Source organism: Anas acuta, chromosome 10 (assembly GCF_963932015.1).
Source record: "Anas acuta chromosome 10, bAnaAcu1.1, whole genome shotgun sequence".
Classification (NCBI taxonomy): domain Eukaryota; kingdom Metazoa; phylum Chordata; class Aves; order Anseriformes; family Anatidae; genus Anas; species Anas acuta.
In genome coordinates, this window is record NC_088988.1 from 16,076,059 (window position 1) to 16,099,984 (window position 23,926).

At 36.3% G+C, this 23,926-nt stretch overlaps 1 long non-coding RNA gene across 2 annotated transcripts; it reads left to right on the forward strand.

The window, feature by feature from the left end:
* Nucleotides 1-1,498: 1,498 nt before the first annotated feature.
* On the forward strand, nucleotides 1,499-23,926 carry LOC137861956 (uncharacterized). Of its 2 annotated transcripts, none has more exons than XR_011099949.1 (3): nucleotides 1,499-1,675; nucleotides 2,624-2,744; nucleotides 23,868-23,926. It is a non-coding gene; the product is annotated as an uncharacterized lncRNA (long non-coding RNA). The 2 variants fall into 2 exon arrangements; XR_011099948.1 differs by lacking the exon at nucleotides 23,868-23,926 and adding an exon at nucleotides 14,396-14,598.

The window sequence follows — 23,926 nt, forward strand, 5'->3', positions numbered from 1 at the left end:
TTCCTACTCCTCTGGATACGATAGGTGGAGTAAGAGTGTAAACTCATTAGAGTCCTTTTTAGAGAGAACCTCTGCAGGCATCTGCTTAAATACACTATTACTGCTGATACTTCCCAGCTTCATTTTTAAATTGCTATAGCAAATCTGGTTATTGATCTGAAGTTCCCCACACTCTATAGCTCTATTGAATGTTCATCAGAGGGAACTTAATCTTCTGCAAAAGATTTGTCATCTTCTTCATTTGAAACTAAGGCTTTGTTATCACTGTACTGCATTTGATCTGACTTTTGATATTTGAACTTTTTGCACTAAGTTGTCTGTAGCTCTCTGACCCTCAAAGAGAATGTGTATGTCTATTTCTTCCCGTTTTGTTTTCTTAATATGACTTAATGACCTGGTCTGACCATATCATATTTAGTCCTGTAATAGGTGAATTCTGAAAACTTACATTTAAATATTTCAAGTTAGTCCATAATTGTGAAATCAAGCTGAGTAGGTTATTCTGCACAAGGGAATTATTCTTTTCCTTGAGAATCTGACGTGGTTTTTTTCTTTTTTGAAAGTATTGGTATTAAATGCAGAGTTAATTTTTATTTAACTTTGAACACTTCAGTACACAGATGTTTATTCTATTCTATCTGTTCTTGTCAAATCCCTTCTAAATTCCTTTAACTTATCAGCATAATTCTGGAATTTGACAAAGCAAAAAATGGGGGAAGGGAAGACAATTATTGTCACTGTGTCCTGAAAGCTCCTTAATGAGGCAGCAGTGAAAGAGATCTTTATTTGTTTTGATTCTAGAGTTCATGAGTGACTGCACTTAGACTTCAAAAATGCCAAGGTGATCTCGTTGCTTTACTACTGAGCATATGTTGTAATTTATGTGTAGGGATGGTCCAATAATTTCAAAACTGTTACCTAAAGAACTAAGTAAACAGTGAAGAGGAACTTTTGATGGCAGGAACTTAGACATGTAACAGCACATGACCACCACTACCCCACAAATGCCTTTGGCAATTCAGCCAAAGCCAAGTTTAACCTTTTGAGCATTTCTGGTGTAATTTGTTTGTTAAAATAAACAAAACCCATTGGAGATATGCTGGAAATTGCAGCAGTATCTTCGTTTTCTTCCTCCAGAAGTATTTTAGATTTATTCTTAATGGGCTGGGAGGCTGTTATTTCCAGATAACTGATGTGTGGCAGTAATGTGTTTATTGGTGGTGTTCCCACTCAGAAGTGCTGAGTGACTTCTCATTTTCACAGCCTCAGTACATAATACAGGCAGCCAACCTAATGGGTCATGGGATCATTGGACGGATCAGTACAACACGTATCTAATTCAGTGTTCACCTGTGCCTTCTGTAATAAGCTGTGAGCTAAGCATCTGCTTAGTGCTTTCTTCTAATCAGTATTGTCAGAAAACCTGTTGATCTAATTAGTAATATATAGATTAAAGCTGTGAGCATGTAGCTTGCAGAACACTTAAGGGCTAATAAAGACCCTATTCCCTCCTGTCCTGTTCCATACTGCCCCTGCCCCTTTCTGTCGTGGTTGAACAGGGTTGCCACGCGGTCAGCATCTTCCACAGAAGTACCTTTTCAGGTGTACTAGTTGACTGTTTCTACCATGGCACATCAGGGTGCATAAGCTGTGTCATGCCATATTGTGTACCATGGTATGTCAAAAACAACGTGATGCATTAAAGAAGAGATTTTAAGAACCGCTACAGTATTGAAGCTAATCAGAGAAGTTTTCTATGTTACGAAATATCTACTTTCCTGTTTCTAACTCGAGTTTTATAAAGAAATTGTAGAGAAAACACATGTGCTTGTTTTCATTTTTAGCTTTGAATTAAATGGTGCAAATGTAAGCTGTTTCAGAATCAGATCAGGTATAAAAACTACTGGAGAATCAGGCTCTTTGCAAGTATTGCAGCCAGCTGCTGACTCAACGTAACTCCAAGACTTTCCTAGTCTTGACAAATGGATTAAAGTGTCCATGAATTTGGAAGCAAATGTGAAAAATCTCTGGCAGTTGGCAGTTAAGACAGTTAAATCCCTGTACTCAGTGTTTGCCATTATTTCTGATCATATTTTCATAAGTATAAAACCAGTGGCAGGGATGAGTTGGAGTCTGAATTCTGTGAACCAGCAGCTGGGACTGTCTAAAGCATATTTAAAACAAAGAAACAAAACCCAACCCATCAAGGTTCTACTTTCAAGTCTGTCTTTTATGTACAAAATTTATACATATAAATGTGTACATATTTACATAGTGTATATTGATAATTTCAAGTAGGAAGAAGAGGAGGACAAAAAAACATCATAAGCATAATCTTTTTTCATTAAGTTTACCTCAAGCCACTCATTAATTGCTGCCCATAGCATTTTTTTAGTCTACCTCAATTAAAATAAACAATTGATATGGGAATAGATAGGTATGGAATAGTGATGACAAATGTACCTGCATTAGCGAAGTCTTGATTTGTATTTGATTGTATTAGCATAAGTTAACAGATCTCTGGAACATCTGTTGATGTTCTTTGAATCAAGATATAAGATAGATTTTTTTTTATTTTTTTTTTTTCCCCTAGTACTAGAGCTTTGTGTTGTCTCTGCTTCAGGTGGACTGTGACAAGAACTACTGAACTATAATGACTTCAGGAGAAGAAAGACGGCAACTACTGCTCTACACGTTCAAGTTGAAAGACAATTCTGGTCAGAAGCTTGAAATCACAGATCCCAGTAAGTTGTGTCTACTTGGACTTCTCTGAATCTGAGCTAAGTTATTTACCTATTTGCTCTAGATATTTCCTATGTGTAGCTAATCTGCTGCTTTATTCCTTTCCTTGCATCTCTGCAGCTTCTTTTATTTTTCCATTATGCAAAGTAGTAAATACTACTAGCAAGTGAAGCAAGTGTTAGGGAGCTACATTGGAGGATGAGAAGAAGCATCATGACTCTACTCTTCTAGCTTTCAGTTCCCTTATATCTATCTGTAAATCTATTCTGTTTTTCCCATTCTGCTACTAAGCCAGCAAAAAATAGTCCTTTTTTTTTTTTTTTTTTTCTTCTCCTTCAAGGGGGTGACCTAAATCCTATGGCTTTAGTAAATTTCAAAATTATTTCAAAATTATTTCAAAAATCATCCCTTTTTTTTTTTCCTGGTCTAGTAGAATAAACTGAATATGTTCCTCTGATTCAAAACAAGGAGTACAAATTTGATTTCTTAATGACAAGTAGGATTTTCTGTTCCCTTTTTCTTTTTTTCCTCAATGATCTTGATATTACAGATGTATGTTCCTCCTGTCTCTCCTAAGATCTGATTACTAAAGAAATGGGTGTTGTTATAAATTTACTCTTCCAGTGGTTATCATCCACAAAAGGGCCTGCTTTTAAACTGTTGGAAACTTGCAGCTTACTCTCCCAGTAGCTCCATATAGGTTTCTGACAAGATCAGGCCCCAAAATTCATTTCTTAAATCTTAATAGATCAGAAACTAATTTAGCTTAAACAAATGAACAAAAAGCCCCGAAGGTGATGCTCTTAGTTGATGATAACTCACTGCAAGCTTTTCCCATTTAAGAGCAGAAAATAAAGAGCATTTTGGGAATCTGTGTGGAAACTACTTAAATAATCATTGCTCTAGCTCAATGTATGAAGTATAACGTAGCAAATCTTGCATTGTTACTTTTTTGATTTCATGCCAACTCTACTGGAAAAAATGTGGTGGCTATCTGAATGTTATGGTTCAATAACATTGTTTGTGCTACAGTGTGATGTAAACAAATCCAACTAACCCATTGCTTTTTTGTACACATGCATCCATTTGTATACATGGGTGTATATTTGTGATAAAATATAACCCAAATATAATATTTAGGTACTGCTTGAAAAGAACATCCGGTAAATCTTGGCAAATACCAAGGAATAAACTCACAAAATAGGTAACACCTTTTATCCTCTGATTATGTGGCAATACCTGTATCTACAGCCACAAAACCAATCATCTGCCTCTAGTTACATCTGACACTATGACAGGAGATCCTAAACAAGGTTTGTTGTATTGATTTTGCTTTTATGTGTTGGATTAGCAATGTATTTGAATGTAAGGACCATGATATTGCTACATCATATCCAGTAAAATCTTGTTGGGCTAATACTTCTCAAGGAATGCAGGTATGTTATCCAACCACATAGGAGCACAGGTGATAGAGTAGCATCAGTTACATAAAGTAAGTTACTGTGCCACCACAGTTTCTGTTGGCTTACTGGCTTTATTTCTGTGGTAGAAAGAAAATCCCTTTTTATTTATTTTTTATCAGGTTATCATGAGCATGACTGACTTTGACCAGTTTTGGTCATGTTGCCTGTAGGGGGATTATAGTGCTGTTAAACTAGGCTCCTACATTGTTTGTTCAATTAAGAAGCAGGAACAAATGTTTTAAACAATAAAAAAAAAAAACAAAAAAACACAGACACACACAGACAGACAAACCACCAACCTCAGCTTACATTAGAAACCTCATTTATCTGTTGTTCAGGAAAACAGGAGCAGTAGACACAAGTTTACTAGAATCCTCAGGAATTTAATTAAATTTGTGACCTGGTATTTTGTAAACATGTATTCATACAACTCTGAATTGATGTTTTTAGACCCTAATGGAAGAACTGTATTGATATCTAACTGCTGCTGGATGCAAAGGCTTTACCTGCAGATTAGGGTTGGATTTTGATGTGTTTTTATATATTTTCCATTTTATTTACTTCACCTTTTATGATCTGTAATACTATCTGTATCTTCCTGATGCTGTTTAGGTTGTGAAGTTGTAAACTGACATTTTTCTAAAATATCTGTAACTTATTTTTCCCTAACTTGGGCAGTGTTGATGCAATGGTTTTTCCCTTGAAGGTAAACAATACACTGTTATTTAAAATCACATATTAGTGGACTTGCAGTATTTGAAATTCCTGTGAAAAAAAGAGCTAAATACATTGAATTGCTCTGTATAGCACAGGTAGCTGTCAGTCACATGGTGCTACATATGATAAGGCACATCTTCAGACTTCTAAAAACTTCTTTGGGAATTTGTAGGGTAAAATGACTTGAATCCTGTTGTTTGTCTTCCAACTGAGTTGGAAGACAATCTTAATTTGACTGTCCTACACCTAATGTAAGTGAGCACTTTGGCACACATCTTTCTTAATCTGAATAAAAGTTGAAGGTACTCTGAACCTTACAGCATCAGGCTGTTGTAAAGCAAAACAGTTATTGACAGGTTTCAGCTGGAGTTTTGTGACTCAGTTTGTACATAGGTGGTTGTGGAAGAGAATTGTTTTCTGGTAGTGATATACTACTGTTTGCAGTGACTCAAACAAAAGTCATTGTTAATTTCTTAGCAGATAAGATGAAGTAAGCGTGTAACAGGCAGTCTGTCTCTAGCAGTCAAGTTTATTTGAAATACATGTATACATAGGGGCAATGTCTTTTAAATTCTGTCTTCTGCTGAAATGGATGATTTGTTTTAGAGAACTTGACCTGTTAATAGATCTCGATATTTCACAGATTTCAGGCTACATGTTCGTAAGTAGAATTTAGGTGAAAAAGCAAATCTGTTTTGTCATCTTGACTTTGGTTTCAGATGTTATTCCCTCTCACTCATATACAACAGTTAGTGCGGCAGTAGAAATGTGTTTTTTATGGTGCTGGGTGTAATTACTTAATAGTTCCAGGGGATTATAGTTAATGGTAATGGTCACTTTTTTTCCTAGGAGCAAGACACACCACTTCTTAAAACATTTTGCCTTGATTTGCATCTCCTTGGTAAAACTCATTCTATTATCAAAGGGTGGATGGAACTTGAGAGAATCTGGTATTTTAAAGAGTTGCATGACAGACCAATACTAATGAAATAATATAGTGTGAATCCTTTACAGATTTCTCACCTATGTAAGGCATCCATTCATTGTTTTCATGCCTGAAAGCAACCTAGAAATTCTGTGATTCTGTAATATTAAGATTTGAATCAAGTACACTAAGCTCTAAGGCAACTCTAGTTAAGTGGCATTATATTAGATGGCATTTAATGTAGAAAACAATGCTTTTCTTATGGACTTGCAGTAGTTAGTGTGGTATGGACATAGCAAATCTGTATTCATGCTGCAGAAGTCATCGATTTCAATTCTGTATGGTGTTCTGTTAACCTAAGTGCTGTGAATCTTGGCTCTGATCTTTACTTTTGCTAGTTATATGAAATTAATCTTAACAGCTGAGTTAATTGGAAAGAAAAATGACATCAAAACCAGAAATAAGCTTAATGAAGTCCATCAAGTAATTTAATGATTACATAATTATATTCATTTAAATTCAGGAGTTGATCACTCCAAAATTAATTTTTGCTATCTTTATACTCTTTAAACACATTTATTGTTGAGGTGAAGCATCATTTTAATTTCTGATCATCATTCCACCTTTTTATTATAAAAAGAATGATATGTTTGAGTGAATTTATATGACCATTATTAACCTTTTAATAGAAAGTCTGTTTGGTGGGGAGATGACTGCAGTTTAATGAACTTAACAATAGTGCCCTAACCAAAAGGGAAAATTGAACGAGCCAAAATATATGGTAAAAGACCTTAATTGCTTACATTTTAATAATCAGGGCCAGACTTCTGGCTGACCTCTACTAGCTGCTCTCTTAAGTGTACAGATTTTGTTCCTATACATGCAGCAGCAGGCACAATGCCGTGATTCACATTGTCCCATCATCATTCTGTTTCCTTTCTGTAGCTTTGTTAGTGTCGTTTTTCTGCTCCTTAACTAAGTTGAGATGTGAAGATTGTCTCAAAAGTTTCTATAATTATGTTGCTGCTGTAATGCTTCAGAACTACATGTAAGATCTGATAAGTGACAAGGCTTAGGGAAATGCTTTAAAATGGTAGGAAGATCTTTTCTGTGGAATATCTGAAAGGAGCAATGTAAAGCAACACTTGTGAAGGCCTTCAGTTAATTCTCTTTTCTGTTTACCATTTCTCGTAAGATCACACAGATATGGAAGTCTCATGTAACCCTATTCCAGAAAGTTTTATCTTGGTATGTTTCAATTTTGCTGTTTATGCTGCATAAATTTGCATTTGTTTAAGCCAGCAGATAAGAACACTGCATATCAAGGCTTTAAGTAATTGACACTACAGAAACCCTGAGCTGGTACGTGTAAGTGTACCAGTCTCTCCCTGTTCCTTCAGTGCCTCCCCCTACAGTGTGAAGCTACCTGCAAGCAGCTGAGAGGTTTCACTGAGGTTCCTAAAAATATCTTAAGCTCAGGGAAGATGAATGTTTTACCTTTTGTTTCACAGAGCTGTGTAATGAAGCAGTAATGCATTTTGTTTGGGCAGGAAAGTGCTTTCAGCTATGCCCAAGTCTGTAGAACAATCTTGTGCAGGAACTAAAGAGTTATAAATCTTCCTGTCCCAAGTGCAAGGAACAACTTGCTTCATCTTCTCTCCATAAACACAAATGTATACCTATTATACATTAAAAAAACTACAAAACTGCCAAACGTCACATTGTATGTATAGTTCTCTCCCTGAGTAGCAGATGAAGCAATGACCTGTGTTTTTTTTTTGCTCACCTGAGACACTGCTTAAAAGATGCTTGAGCAGCAGTAGAAATATTGAATCTGTATTGAAAGGAATGTTTTACTGGCAAACAGCTTGTAAGAGCCGGAATGCTGCAGTGTTCTTGTGTTGGTTTTATGGATTCCTCAGTAATCGAATCATGTATTTTATTTTTGCCACATTGACTTCATGGTTTGCTATGTATAACCATTATTTGATCATGACAAAGTTAGTTTTTCATGATGCAGCAGGAGTTCGTTGTGTACTACGATACTAGCTGGTTGCTGGCTGAACACTTGTAGCAGTGAATATTTCATTCTGGAACTGATTCCGCGTAGATCTTCAGTATCATAAGTGTACAAGTATTTGTTTCTCATCAAGCCTGTGTATTGTCCTTCACAAATTCTGCTATTGTCCTTCACAAATTCTGCTTTGGATGTCTTGCTTGGGACATCACCAGAAGGTTGAACTGAAATATTTCAATGCAAGACTTTGAACTGGGAAGAACTGTTTGGGAGAAGGAGTTTAAGACAAGGTGTTGCTTGGTTTTCCTTTGTTTCTTTCTTTCTCTCTCTCTCTCTCTCTCTTTTTTTTTTTTTTTTTTTTTTTTTAAACACTTACATGTATTTTCTGCATTCTTCTTCCCCCCAAATAATAAGGCTAAATGTGAAAAATCCTTTCCTGTTTAGTTCCAGAGCTACTTCTTTTCTTCTGCTTGATTAAAAATATCTGGGGGAGTGGTAGTTAGTCTAGTGTAGAAAGTCAGACTCCATAGACATTCCATTACAGTTGTGGGCAACGTTTAGTATCACTTCTACTTTCTGTTAGTACTGTTTGCTGCAGGAAGAAAGTAACATCACGTTGTATGACTTGAAAAGGAGATTTGTTGTAATAATAGAAGAAAAATTGTGCATTTAAAAAATAATAAATTGAGGAAAATTGGATAAAATGATACAGAATAGGGGTGCTGTTTTTTATAGTGATTGGAAATTGTTCCTGGCCAACTTAATGGGTGCTGCTGTTTGATAGACTTGAAAGAAACTTATTTAATGGAAATAATGCAGCTGATAGTTACACAATAATGAGCTGGTCCACCTGCCTTTCAAACTGGGAGAAAAGTACAGTGACATGAAAATCACTGTTTAGGAATATCTACATTTCATGTATTTAACTGGTATTTATTCATTGTAATGTTGGGTTAATACTATAAAACTGAGTCTGTTTTGACAACATATAGTCTTATGAAACTGGATTGTGCTTTGTAGGTGACTGCATGCTAATTGAAAATGTATGCAGGATTAAAGGCTGTGTCCACTGCTTACACAGAAGAAATCTGTAAACTGCCAACCTTACTTTCATTTTGTTGCAAAAACAATCAGAATCAGAGGATCAGATATAGAATGGCATGTTCTGTTGTGTTTAATTGAGACAGGCTTCATGTTAGGAATCCTAGAAGCCAAGTAAAAAAGGCTGGGTATCTGACACCCCTTCCAATATTGATTGGCAGAAGGACTAAATTTCAGTTTTTGTAATGACAGGACTCACTAAAGTGTTTTGATTTATAGGTAAATTTGTTATTATTGCTAAATCTGTTATTATTGCTGTTTCTTGTAAATATGTACTAGACTCTTTTATTGAATAATCTTCATAAAAGTCTAGACAAGAAATTCTATAAACCATTAGGTAGTTCTCCTCAGAATGACTCAAATTATTAAGTTTTAATGGGGCTTTAAAATCCTAAGTATACGCTATTCCCAATGTAGCTTATTGTAAGTTCTTTAAGTGCAGTTCTGCTTTTCTTTTGTTTTGAAGAGTACATAGTCATGACAGCTTTGTGCACAAATATTCAGAAACTTAACCATCCGTAATTATTGCTTTTGGGTTTCCCAAATTTAACATGGTTTTACTGCACTGTAAGAGATTTTTTTTTTCTCTAGCATTTCACTTATTTTCAAATTTCACAACTGTATATAATTTTGTGAATTTATTGGGCCATTTGAATTTGAGTGTTTTCTAATGGGATTTTTTTTTTTTTTTTTTCTAAACTGCTTCTTATGCAGTTTATGCTTTATACTTTTTACATTTTTCTTCCAGGACCAGTGAGTGTTTTTTTTTTAAAATAGAATTAAGTGCAATTTTATATGAGTACAGTGTAGAAATGACAGATGCATTAAACAAGATGAAATTGCTTGTTCACTGTCATATCAAGATTCTGTGGCAGAAGTGGAGGGGAAAATGTAGGAGTCTTGTCATTCAATTCCATCTGATGTGTGAACTTAATAGTAAATAAATATAATACTAAATACTAAGAAGGACTGAATTATCAGCATAATTAAAATGTTTCAAACCCCCAGCAGTCAGGAATGCTGTAAGTGCACGTTTCTTGTATTTTATGTAAATACAGAAAATTATCCACGTTGCAGGAAATCTGATGTTACAGCATTTAGAGAATCACATTCTTATGGAAAACACTCTTCATTTTATACTTATTAAAATAATATATATATATATTTAAAAAAAAGACTAGTTACATGAAGCTACAAAACAAGCAAAAGAGTTCTAGAAATGCAACAGTTTGACAAGGATGAAAAGTAATGTGAATGTGTAAAGTATTAGTGCAGCTTGAAGAACAGAGTATTTACTTAATTCAGCAGTAAGAACAGTATTTGTGCCAGCATTTCTTCCCCAGAACTGGGGCCAGAGTTAATCTTATTTTCTATGCAGTGTTAGATTTCCATATGGAAGATTTTTGTGTGTATAATCCCTGTGCACTGCTTATTAAGAAACTATGGTGGAAAAATCTGTTGTGTAAGGACTCCACAGTTTCCTTGAGGGAGCAGCATGGTAGAATGCTCTTTATTTGAGAGACCTTAAATTACGTTGAAATTTCAGCTTGCCCCTATTTCTACTACAGATTTTCAAGCATAACAGTTTAAATATCTCATGCTACTTGAAAAAATCACACTCAGTGTCAAATGTGTTGTAAGGTGATAACCTTTTTGTAAAAATGAATAACCACCTCTTAAAAGAGGGTGCTTATCACCTCAATTTTACGTTTCTCTGGTTGTAACATGAGCATCAATAGAACATTCTCTGTAAAACATCCCTAGTACTTTGTACAGAATGACAGTAGTTTTAAGCTAGACAACTATTAATAACTCTTAATTCAATGAAACTGGCCCTCTTCTTGGTTGCAATTTACCTGGCCAGAGCTTCATAGATCAATACCTATGTATTCTGAATTATTTCTTAGAGTTGTGGTTTTAAATTTTAACAATAAAATCACTCTACTTAATAGAAATTAACTGCTATTGGCTACCTCAGCTATTCCTGTTCAAACATGAAAGATGCAACATATGTCTGGGGCTGGAACAAAGGGAAACGAAGTTAGGAGGTTGCTTTCTGAACAGTGTTTAAACGCTGTTTATTGAATTCTTGGGCAAACTTTATTCATCTTAACTTGAAGACAGAATTTTACCGCTGTTGTGCCTAACCTCTGTCCTTAGTACGCTACTGGAGACAAGATGTTAAATTTTGTTTGTCTGTTCTTTCAAGTATTTATTTTGAGCATGTTTCCCTTAAAGCACTTAATGGTAATCATGGCATAAGGAAAACATGTTGTTTATCTATTTGGAAGTCAATAATGGGTGTTCTATGGGTGAAACCTGAAAAATCAGTCTGTGCTGAACTCTAAAAAATATATTTTATAATGATGTCATAATAAACTGACATATTGTCAACTACTGTACTCCCTCAGTTGTTCTGAATATCAAAATAAATGAAGTAGTTAAGTGTCTGTCCCCCAAATATTCATGAGTCTGCTATAAGAGAATCTTCAGGGAGCAAGGTCTTAAACCTCTTCTACTGTTGGTGTGGCTGCTAGTGGTGTGGGCCACGCCGCTGCTACCTTGTAGACTACATAATGCAATTTTGTTATGTTTTTCCTGTAAGGTATCTTGCTATCAACAAGAAATATATGGAAACTATTTACCAAATTGCTCTGATGAAATAATTCACTAGCTACTGTTGTTACTTTATTTTTCAAGCAAATACTGATAACTGTCCTAGCAAGTTTCCCACCTCAGCTTTCCTTTACTTTGGGAGGGGGAAGAGGGTGGGGAATTACAAAACAAGCAACCTTTGCATTTGTAGGGCATGTCCAGCATAGCATGTCTGGAAAAATATTATGTTAGCCTATATTAAAGATGTTCCCTAATATACTGTTCAGTCTGGAGCTAACTATGCATTACTACATTTCTTTGAACTTGGAAGTAATTTTAATTTTTTTAAGGCAGCTTTGAACAGAATACCCCAGAGATCAGTTAGCATTCTGCCTTCACTGCTACACAAATTATTTTAGGCTTTTTTGATCCACTTCCATTCACAGTTAACAATGTCCCTGACACTTAGAAAGCTTATAAATGAAAAAAAAAAATAGAAGGTGAACCTTCAAAAGTTAATGTGAACATGAGTTTTAACAAACATATTCAAGGGGTTCTGAAATGACAGGCAAAATCATCAAGTGTAAAAAGCAATGTTTAAAAAATAAAGGCTCTTTGTTCCTCATATGATGGTATTCACGTACCTTGTCAAACAGTTTATGTACTGTATCAGGTACGTTTTTAAATAGCTTCAGTCATTTTCTCCCACCACTTTCAGCTCTTGTGCTCTTAAAAGTAGTCTCACAACACTGTAGAATTGAAAGGGCAAAAAGATGCAAAAATAAGAAGTGATAAACATGTATACCATGAGGTTAGTGTTAGATTCTCACAGTTACTAAAGTTGTAATAGTTGGCAATACTTTTTCAATTTCTGAAACCTTGCACTCTTTTGGAAGTGACTCGAAGTACCCTGGTAGGAGTGGGTCCAACACTGACTGGAGATGTCGGTAGTTTGGGGTTATGTGTTTTGCATAGTCTGGCGCGTGGCATTTATGAACACTAGTGGCTCTCCTAAGAAAGAAATCGAGCAAAGTCTGATTTTCTTCATCTTCTGAAGGCTTCTGTTAGGAAGCCACACTAGGATTTATTTATTTATTTATTTTTTTTTTTTTAACGCTTAACTCTTCTCCTTGTTTTACCTCTGACAAAAGCAGTAAAAAATGTAGGTAATGCTTAACTCGTTTAAGCATATGACTAAAGGATAAAATATTCAGGACTCTCTTACTTGCTTCAGTATGTAAGTTTGTACTGTAAACAAAGATCTGGTTCATGCTAATGGAACCTAAAGAACATATTTTTTTTCTGAATTTAGTCATAGTGATCCTAATATTAGTTTTTATAGCTGCTCACAGTGTAAAGATGCTTCTCTTATATATCCTTATTTTACCATTTTAATGGAAGTTGCATCAGACGACTGTACTCTGACTTGTTTCATGATTTACACCATGCAAAATTTAACTGCTTACTTCTGATATATGATATTTCAATGTTTAAAAAGTCATGTTTGTTGCATTCAGGGGTGTAGCCGAGTAACTGTTACGGGTCTGCTTGGATTCAGGGTACTGAACTATCACAATCACAGATTCACCAATAATGCATAAACCGATATGCGTCTGGTCAGATTCAGAGCACTGAACTATCACGGGTCATGGATGCACCAATAAAGTATCATGCCCTTACTCTAGTCGCGTTCGGTGAGAACTATCATGGCTAGGAACAATGCAGTTAAGTGTAATTCATTACAGCAAAATGTACACAGGTTCTTTGGATTGCTGGCAATAATTTACTGTCTGCAAAAGCAAGGTAGCATGCATGAAATACACAGGTGCACAGCCTGGATATTACCATGTTAAAAGGCAGAAAGACTCTGTAGAGATTTCCAAGTTTCCGCAGAGACACCCAGTATAACCAAGTGTTCAAATCTCACCCAAAGGTGTCACAATGAGGGGAGAAGAGAGGCTCAGCCCGTCGACTGATCCCAGAAGTCCTTGTGATGGTATTTCCTCTGATGATGGCAACTTCCCTCACATTCCCTCTCTTAGGCCCATTGATATTATTTTCTGTCTTTTAGGTGGAGCTTGAGTGACTCTAGTCAAGCATATCTTAGTTATGATTGGTTTCCTAGTCACTCTATGCAATTACACCACAGTATTTCACGTGGTTACTTCCTGCCCCCCCCCCCAAGAAAATGTCCTTCTCAGGCATACTTATCTGTTTTTGAAATGTAAGTTGTGTGGAGCTGTTTGTGAATTTGCAATATGCTCTGTATTATGAGGAATGTTATACCACTGCATGTTTTCCTTGTTTTTTTTTTTTTTTTTTTTGTTTGTTTGTTTGTTTGTTTTTTTTTTAAAGATGTTTTCACATTGCGATAAGACTATATGGAAATTGCAGGTTAAATGAACTTCATTGAAAAACAAACCCAAATTTAACATATTCATGCTCTGTGTAATTCCTTCTGGTACCTGTTGAAGGGATCTGCATGAATAAATTGAAGGAATATGAGCATACAAGTGGTATGAATGAGTTCGAGAAGAACACGTATTTAGCATCTGCCCTCTCTCTAATTCTTTCACCTAATTTGTGTGTTCAATAATGAGAAACTTGTGTTCTCCATGGCAACCCTTTCATTTTTCCCCTTCATTTCATAATATGTAAAATGGAAACAGAAAAATATATCGCATACTTCTGCTTTCCCTTCACTCTGCCTATGCCTGCACTTCTGAAATCTGTGTAGAATGGTTTGACTAGGAAGAGATGTCTTCAGCTCTTGGTGTTGTTATGCTTGGGTACATGTGCCTGAAGTAGATTGTTTGGGTGCCCTCTGTTTCACAGGTCTTTTGCCAGAGTGTGAAGGTCATCTCTTCTGTAAGAGACATACTCTGAGCCTTGAAGGACAGAGCCCTAACAACAGGTTCCTTGACCAGCCTATCCTAACTAGGAGGTAACAGGACCTCTACTACCTGCAGCTTTGAATTTGTACGAGAGTTTCAGCCCAAGTTAATCCAACTGTAGATAAGAATATGTTCTAGTTAAATAACTCAAAAAAAAAAAAAATAAATTTGATCTATCCTGTTTATGAGATGCATGTTTTTTCAGGGCAAGTACATCTTTGGTTAATGGAGGGAGGAAATGCCAGGAAAAGTTATGAGTTAACTTTTACTTAATGTTATATAAGAAGGTAATTGAGGTACAACAAAAGTATGTTTTAGTTCACCTATTTGCACATCAGTGTGACGGGATGAATATATGTTAAAGTGTATCTGGTTGCTGTATCTGGTATCTTTTTTCTAGCATTTATTATTAATGGGGACCAAATGCTCTCTCCATGAGTGCAGCTTTTTTTTTTCTTTAAAAAAAAAAGGCACTAATAACATCTGAAGTATTTCCAGGTTATTTAGCACTGACTCTGCTATGAAAAGCGGTGGTACTTGCTGCATTACTTAAAATATTTAGGTATTCTTAAATTGAAGTGATACCTGCAAAGATAACTTAATCACTTAAATTATGCAACTGTCATAGAATGAAAAAACACAATGTGAAAAGGATATTAGGGTCATACAGTTTTCATTATTTGCTTTGCTTTTGGAGTAGTATTGGATGATTAGGCATTCTAATAGGAAAATGTTCATTAATTTCTTCCATGACGGTGGCTTTATAAAATAGATTGTGTTCTATGAAGTCATTTTTTTCACCATTTACTTAAACAAAATCCCAATTTATTACTCACATGCTGTAAACAGTATATGCTTAACGGCTACAATACACCAAATATGATGGTTAGAACAACTGGTAGATGTTTTGCTCATTTAAAATATTTTGAATCAAGTATTCCCAGCCAAATCAAAAATCTCTTGGGCTTTGCAATGGCTTGAACATTCGTGAAATGATACCATTTATGTAGTATATAAAGATATCAGTATGACTCTCTACTGCTTGGTGCTTTGCCTCGGCATTCAAAGTCAAATTGGATAGCTACCATGTACCTCATCCAGATTAACTGAAGATTTGAGAACATGTAGTCAGTAAGAGAACCCTTATACACACATTATGCTACTGGATAGATACTAGCCATTTTTCACAACAGAGCAGTGGTAGTTGTCTTTGGTCTCAGTACAACTTTACTACTATAAGAGTACAGAATTTTGACCCAGGTATTTTGTAAACCTCGCTTCCATGAAGCCAGAACACCACTTTATATCTGGCTTTTGATATAAGGTGCATTTTTATGTGGTTGACTTGTGGTGCACTGATTTTGAGGTACCCTTTTTAGCTCCAGTTTGTGCTTTTTCTCCTACTGCAGTTTCCCAAGAATTTAATGGGCCTGTACTAATCAAAATGGCTGCAGGTTTTCTAAGCATATGTCAGAAGATGAGTATTTTCTAATTCTGAAATACCAGAGTTTGCACTTGCTGATGGTATGCAAAATGCCACATAGGACTAGCAATCCAACTCTACTACTTGTAAATCATCCCTGTGGACAGAGGGGAATAAAATCAGGGATTGTAGCCCACACATGCATTTGAATTTTGTAGGACTTAAAAGATAAAGACCAATGTTAAATGACAACGTCTATTTAGCACTTTCCACCCATCGGTATCCCCAAGCATTTCATGGTGATTTATGTAACATAAGGATTGTTTCATTCTCCATTGACAAACAGCGATTCTGCATAGCTGACTTGGTCCTGAATAGGATTATGGTGTAGTATAACCTGATCTGGTGTTCTGCTGAATTCCTTTGGTTCAATTTGCACTTGAGTTTGGTATTGTAGTAATACAAAAACTACAACATAACAGTTATTTTTAACTCGGATTAAACATTTTAAACTCAGATTGTGATGATTACTTTTTTAATGTGTACTTCTATCATAATAAGTTCTCGTGAAGACAGTTATATCAATATCAAAGTGTGATAAGCTAGTATGTATTTTCATGTATATTCTTTTTCTACACAAGATAGCTACGTATACAGACTGGATTTTCTTTAGTCTTCCTCAAGTGTCTTTAAATTCTGCTTGTGCTCAAAAGGAAAATGATAACACTTGACTGACTTGGTTTGTTGAAATTTCTCTTCCCCCCTCAAACTTCCTTTTTCATATGGAAGGTTAGCCTTCTGAAAAACCTCAGAAGTTAGAAGTCTGCCCTTCCACCCTGTTATCCCAGTGAGTTTTTAAATAACATACACTTTCTGTAGGTGTTCAAGTGAGGAAAATTGCATGTCTTCCTAATAATTCATGCAAACCCCAATGGGAACCATACAGTAGATTGAAATGAGTTAATTTGCAGTATATTCTTAAAGCAAAAAACCTCTTGTAGACAGTTATTTTTCAGCATTGTCCTGTCACAAGTATTTCATCCTTTGTGCTTCCTCTTGGCAGATGCCCTGCCTTTTGGAAGATCCCAAGCATCAGGTACCATGGCTAGCTGTGTATTTTTTCCATGAAGCTTTTTGCGTGCTTAGGTGCATAATGTACCTTCTTAAACTCTGATCTGCCAGCTATATGGAGCAACTCTTTATGTAGCAATGCACCATCATCTCCTTCTGCCCTAAAGGAATTCTTTTGTTTCAGTGATAATTGTGGTACCTGGAGCTCTACCTCCTGAATGTGCTAGAAATGAGTATTGAGAAAGGTGATTTAGGATATTTAAAATGTAATCAGGGACTTGAGGAAAGAAACAGCTGGTGAAATACTGGGGTTGTGAGATAGGTCTGAGTGCCTAGACTAAAATGCTTTGGAGAAGTTGTAAGAAAGCTGTCAATGAGCCCCTCTGGAGCAGCCTGTCAGATCAGCTCAGTTGATGGCTCTTTGTATTTTATAGTTTCACTTTGCCCTCTCTGCAGAAGGGGTGTTGGAAGATGAAAACAACAGGTGTTTCTTTACTGTGTGCTTCCCTTTGCTATTTTTTTTTTTTTTAAGCCTGAAGATTTTAGTTATTTTTCTTACACCTTCAAGGCTGTTTGAATTTGAAACCTCGCTTAAAAGTTGAGCGTACCACCATTAGTTGTAATTAGAGCTTTCCGGGAGCACTCTGTTTGCACATTTGACCCCAGTTATTAAATTTGTCTAGCACACTATCAAGATAGTCTTGCTTTTTGATAGCTACAACCTTGGGTGCTTCAAAGGAGAAGTATTTTTTTTGATGGCCTGGAAAAGGCATTCTTGCTCCTCTGTTACAGATGGCCCTTTTTATCTAGGTAGTTGAAATAATTTGTCATTACTCCTTTATTAGTCTTTCATGTTTCTCTTACCATTGTGCATTTGGTTGTTTATTTGTTTTTTCCCTGTCTTCCTGACCTGGCAGTCAGCACCTCTACTAAATTGTGCTGTTACTGGATATACGTGGCTTTAGGTCACGTGAATTTTGTTGTGTGCCTTTTCTGCTGAGGGGCTGCAGAAGTGACTCCAAACTGAGCTGGCCACAGCAAGCCGCATATAAGAGATCATGTGGGCAAGACGAGCAGGTTGTGCAGGGACACAGGACAGCAGTGGCATGGCCCAGTCCTGTGGTGCTGCTGCTGACAGCATTTCTGCTGGAGCGAGTGCAGTTACTTATTGTAAACCTAACTGCTAAAAACGTGATGGAAATGGAAAGATTTTCTCGTAGCTCTTGTTAGAGTATTTTCAGACGCAGAAGCGTGTGTTCAACCAAACCACTTAAATCCCAGGAATACCCAGCAGATGGCAGTTTGATCAAATATGTGTTTATTGGATTTTACATAGGACTCTGAAAAGCTTTAAATATTTATCCAAATTCAATACAACTCTGCTCATCAAATCATATGCTTAGAATTCGTTCAGTACAGTGAAATGACATTAAACTGGTAGTCTAGCTTCCTGTAGTGTTTGATTATATATAAACCTAATATTTTGAGTTTTGACTTAAAGCCATAGGCCTGGGCTGAAACTTTCTTTTCTGATCCTTGCAGAAAATATAGGCTGTCTAAAATCACTTAAAGCTCTGAAGACTCAATAGCATGGTTCTGTCATGATTTTTTGTGCTCCGTAGTTACAAACCATGTCTTTTTGTACAAAAGCCCACCTGTGCCTGGGATAGCTAGGAGATTAAAGACGTGAATGAGAAGTAAATTCTTGTGTGTATACAAACACATGTGTTTTGTACATATGAGGAGATAAAAATTATAGTGTTTGATGGCAGGAGTCACTTTGCAGTTTACACTGCTCTAATATAATCCAAATGGAGCTTTTTTGATATCATTCTGTAGTTGAACAGAGGTGAGTGTGGTATGCATGTTAAACCTTTAATATATGAAAAAACGCTCCACTGCAACATCTAGTTAAACGTAGACAAGAAGCTGGTGGTTTATTCCCTATAGAATGCAATTTTAAAAATAAAGGTATTTCAAAGTTGTGAATGCCCACCAAGCCTAATAAAGATCTTTAAGAAGCAGCTTTGGTCTGTTTTTCTCGTGTGCTGTATTTGTTTCCAATAAGGTATCTATTTAAATCTTTTTAGATGTTACTTAAATATTTGAAGTGCTTCAGTTATGTAAATGAACAAGGGATCTGGACTTCTGAAACAAACACTGGCTGCACCTCTTCCTCTGAAGAGGAAATGTCACACGTTATAATGGCTGTCACCAGCTGTTGTGGTCATCCCCTGCACTCCTACCTGTGTCTGGGGGCTTGAATCATTCAAATACAAGTTCCAAGAACACGGTTTTAATGCTTACCACCAAAGAGAACAGTAATATGGATTGATTGGTTTTTCTGTTCTGCTTTTGTTTACGTACTCTTACTTGAATATGATTATTATCCAGGACATGACCAAGAAAACCCAGTTGCATCTTCTAGTGTTCGGTTACGCATTTGACTTCATACTTGATGCTAGGTCACTGGAATAAAATATACTCAGAGAGGGGAGTTTTAGGTTAGATGTTAGGAAGAATTTCTTTACTGAAAGGGTTGTTAGGCACTGGAACGGAATGCCCAGGGAGGTGGTGGAGTCACCATCCCTGGAAGTCTTCAAAAGACGTTTAGATGTAGAACTTAGGGATATGGTTTAGTGGGGACTGTTAGTGTTAGGTTAGAGGTTGGACTCGATGATCTAGAGGTCTCTTCCAACCTAGAGATTCTGTGATTCTGTGAAAACTGTATGACTTTAATAAAAATTTAAAAAATCTAGTAGTTCCTGGCTAACTGTGAAGAAGACTCAGAGGGGATATCTAACGCTTTTACCTTTTTAGTGGATTTCCCCTCTCATGGAACATTTCCAAATGCTGTTACTTTGGTAATTCTTCAGTTTGTGCAGGAAGACTTGAAATCACTTTAAAGTAAAAAGGAAAACCTTACTTGTACTAACAAATGCCTAGACTGAATCAATATTGTCAGTTGTCTTAGGTCCTTTCATTTGGCACAGGAGATGTTAATACCTATTATACGAGCCTGAGACTGCTGCACAGTCTGTGCCTTATGTTTTCTGTTAGTCCTGCACAGTTTCAGGGGGTGGGAGGGAAGGGTTTCATCACTGAAATACACACAGCAAAGTAATATGATCAGACTCAAGCTTGACACACTGAGTAATCTGTAATATGCTAACATTTCAGTATCATGTTAGTATTGCATTAGACTAATATGACACTAATACAAAATGACAGGAAAAATGACTAATACAATAAGACTTTCATATATTACTTTAGGGCTGCCATATCTGTCCTTTTTAATTCACCTGAAACCCTGCTTAAATGCAAAGTGAGAGCTGCATCCAGAACATAGCTGGGGAAAAAGCCCATTTGAGGAAAAAGGACATTTCAAATATTGTGTAACAACTAAGATAGAAATAATTTTACAACACATGAGCTTTCTGTACTAAGAATGATGGCAGCTTTCCCAAAAGGATACAATGCAGCAGTAGACTGTAATTTATTTGTGCTGTTGGTATCTGCAGTGATGATTCATTCATCATTGAACAGAATTGGTTCACCATTTAAAATTGATAGCAAATATAATTTCAATAGAAAGGATGAGAATGCGATCCTGTATGTCTGGGAACTCAGACATGATGGATTGATTCTGATAAAGGCACACTTGTGGATTTTTGACCAATCCTGTTAACTTCCTAAATGCAAAGTCCAAAAAAAGTAGCCCTGTGCTTCAAAGGGAAAATGCTGTTTGATTTTTGTGAGTGCTTGCAGTTCTGAATTACCCAGAACAAGATGGTTCTCATTCTAGATCTTTGTGCTTCCTGTTAATTGTGCTGCAGAGCTGCAGTCCTGTATTTTTTTTTTTTTTTACAATGGATTATTTTGAAAAGCATTTTCTGAAGCATATTACTGGCTTTACAACTCATCCCCGTGTCCTTATTTGAATATACCAGTGAAATTATTGAAGAAGGTTAAATTTCAGGCCACTAAGCCATGTTCAGCTAGTAACGCATGTTTGTTTACATCTGAGCATTTAAACAGTAAGCCGAATGCAATCGGGAAGATGTTAACTTAATACATATTCTTTTTGTACAAGTCTAAAGACCTGTGGGGCTTCTGGATGCAGTCTCAGAATAACACAATGTTAACCCCAGTGCAGGTCACAAACGGGGGAAGAGAAGTTCAAAATCAAAATGTCAGGTTGTTCCCTTGTGTGTCGCTTCTGTGGTCAACAGGCAAATAAGAAATCTATTGAAAAACGTTTAGCTTTCTTAGTGAAATCCTCTCCTGTCCCTTATGCTTGCCTGGTACCAAGTATACGATGCTAGAAGATGGACCTCACTCTGTTTTTCTCCTCCCCAAATTTAATCAACCTTGAGTACAACAGATGGGCCAAATGGAACAACCTGCTAACCGTCCCCATGTTAACAAGTCTTGCAGCAAGTCTACCTGAACACAAGCACTTACTTTTTGCTCTCCCAAATTCCTGTATTTGTGCTTCTTTCAGCTTACAGAGTGCAAAGTAGCCAATAGTTGGTCAACTACAAAACCGACTTCAGCTGTGGAGGGCTGTGCTCAGGTACTCTGCAAAAATTTTCTCTCTTTTGCCTGTTAGAAAAAAAAAGATTCTTACTGTATTAAACATTGTAATTTTAATAAGGATTTTTTTGATCAAGATCTTAATGGTCACTGTGCTGCAAAGCTGTTTTCTAGTAATATTTATAAAGGAATTGCTAAATACCCGACTCCAGAAAGTCTTCGTGGTCACACATAGTGGTAAGTCAAATTCATGCCCTCTGGAAGGGGTCTGTGTTGTGCTTCAGATTTCTGGGTGTGTTTTTGCTATTGCACTAGACTACAGGGATAAACAGCATCTATATGTTAATCAAGTAGTTAAGCTACTTTCATGTACCCTTCGCTTTCGTATTTAAGTTTGTTTGTTTGTTTTAGTCAGTTTCCCAATGTAATCTCAAAATAAAGATTAATAAATTCATCTTGCTTTGTTCTCTTACCTAACGTGTTTATTTGCTGACTATTTGATATAGTGGTTATAACAATTATGATGCTATAGTTGGTCAAACTCAGCTTTTGTGAACTGATGGCAAATTATTCCTCAGTGTATGGAGTTTGTAGGTACAACTCATTGCTACTGAGTTCATAGGTAGAGTTTTGGAAGTTACAAAGTGATGATGGATCTTTGCTTGGTTTTAATCAAGCCCACAACACTATTTTAATGTATTTCACATTCCTTCAGGGATGATAATAAAATAAAATTCAGATTTTAATATTGTACCTGCTGCAAAGTAGCTTTTAATATAGCTTGAATAGCATTGCATATGTAAACTGCAGGAGAGCTCATCAGTTTGGAGAGCTTATTTGGAACCTTGCCATGCTTAATGTATTGGACAGTTCAAAGCTCAAGATTTAGGACAGATGTTTGTCGAAGCTACTCTTAGAGATCAGAAATGATAGAGACTGAAGTCTCCACAGGCAATCCCTTCTAGTCTTTGCTAATAGAAGGGGTTTTGTTCACATTTAAACTGAAGCTTTCTCATTGTAATTTAAACCCATTACTAGTCCTGTTCATGGTGGGCATGGAGAACAGATTATTTTCTTCTTTGTAGCAGTAGGGGGTTATAAATGTGTCCCTTTCTGCACAGAAACTTCAGGTGAGAGTTGGGGAACCCTGCAGTCCTATTCTTGTATACTGCCCATGTAAAGCTACAGGGAAGTATCTTTATGCTGTTCTCATCAATATGTAAACTACGATTCTCTTCTCGGCATGAAGACACTCATGAGACAGTGGAGAAAATTAATGTGTATTATCACTGCTAGCATTTTAACAGGGGGCTCCCCATAGTTATTTCTTAGCCTGGCAAGCCTTCTAGGAATGGAAAGACTGGAGAATGGAGATGAAATGTTTTTTTCTAATCTTCCCAGTTAAGTAATTTGTCAGCAGTGAGTAACATGGCAAAAAATCATACTTTGAGCCAGATATATTAGAATACCTTTGAGACTTGGTTTAAAATAGCTGAAGTAGAAAATTATTTTCACAAAGTATATGTTGGATGGTATGATAGCATAGACTTGTAGCCACTTGGTATAGTATGTAGAAGGATGAAGCTGTAAACCTTTATAAAGGAAGCCATTTGTTTCCAAAGCAGCAAATCAGAAGCTTTTAACAAGATGTCAAGGTATTCTTGAAGTTCTCTAGCAGCCACTCAGTCATCCTGCAATGGTTGATGAGCTAGAGAATCTCAAGATACTGCTATTTTACATTTATACAAAAATAGAGAGGTGCCTGAGTATTTTTTGTATGGATTCTTTAGAGATTGTAGTTTCCACATCACAGGCAGATTCTCTGCTCTGTGTTATTTATAAAAAACACACTGTAGCAACTGCTAGGAAAGCCAGCAATAGAGCTGGGATCAGAAATGAGTCAAGTGGTGAGTAGCAATCCAGAGACAGCAACTATTAAGCAAGAAGTTGGATGTGAGAGTTACGAATGGGGAAAAGGTCTGGTGCGTTACTACAGAATAACCTGTGAGGTTTTAGATGTTTTAATGCTGATTGTGCAGGATGTGACCTAAATGATGTTAACTCTTGTAGACCTATGTGGGTCATGTGGGGCAATGGCTCTACATGAACTTACTATTGCTAAACTGCCTTTGCTGAAGTCAGGGGAATAAGGTTTATTGAAAAAGTACACAGAACAGGAAGGGGGGTTCACCTCTGTGCAGATGTGGATTCTTCCCCAAAGGAAGATATCCTTGCAGAGAATATAACCAAATCTAAATCTTAACCAAATTCTGAATTTCATAGTACTTGCATGATTTTTGAGTTGCTTTTAAATATTGCTTTCCCTATGATACCCTTTTCTTGCATAATTCACATTCTCAGCTTGCAATTTCATCAACTACAGGATAAGACATGAAGAAGGTCCAGAGATCCCAAGATACATACACCAAGCTACATTTGAAG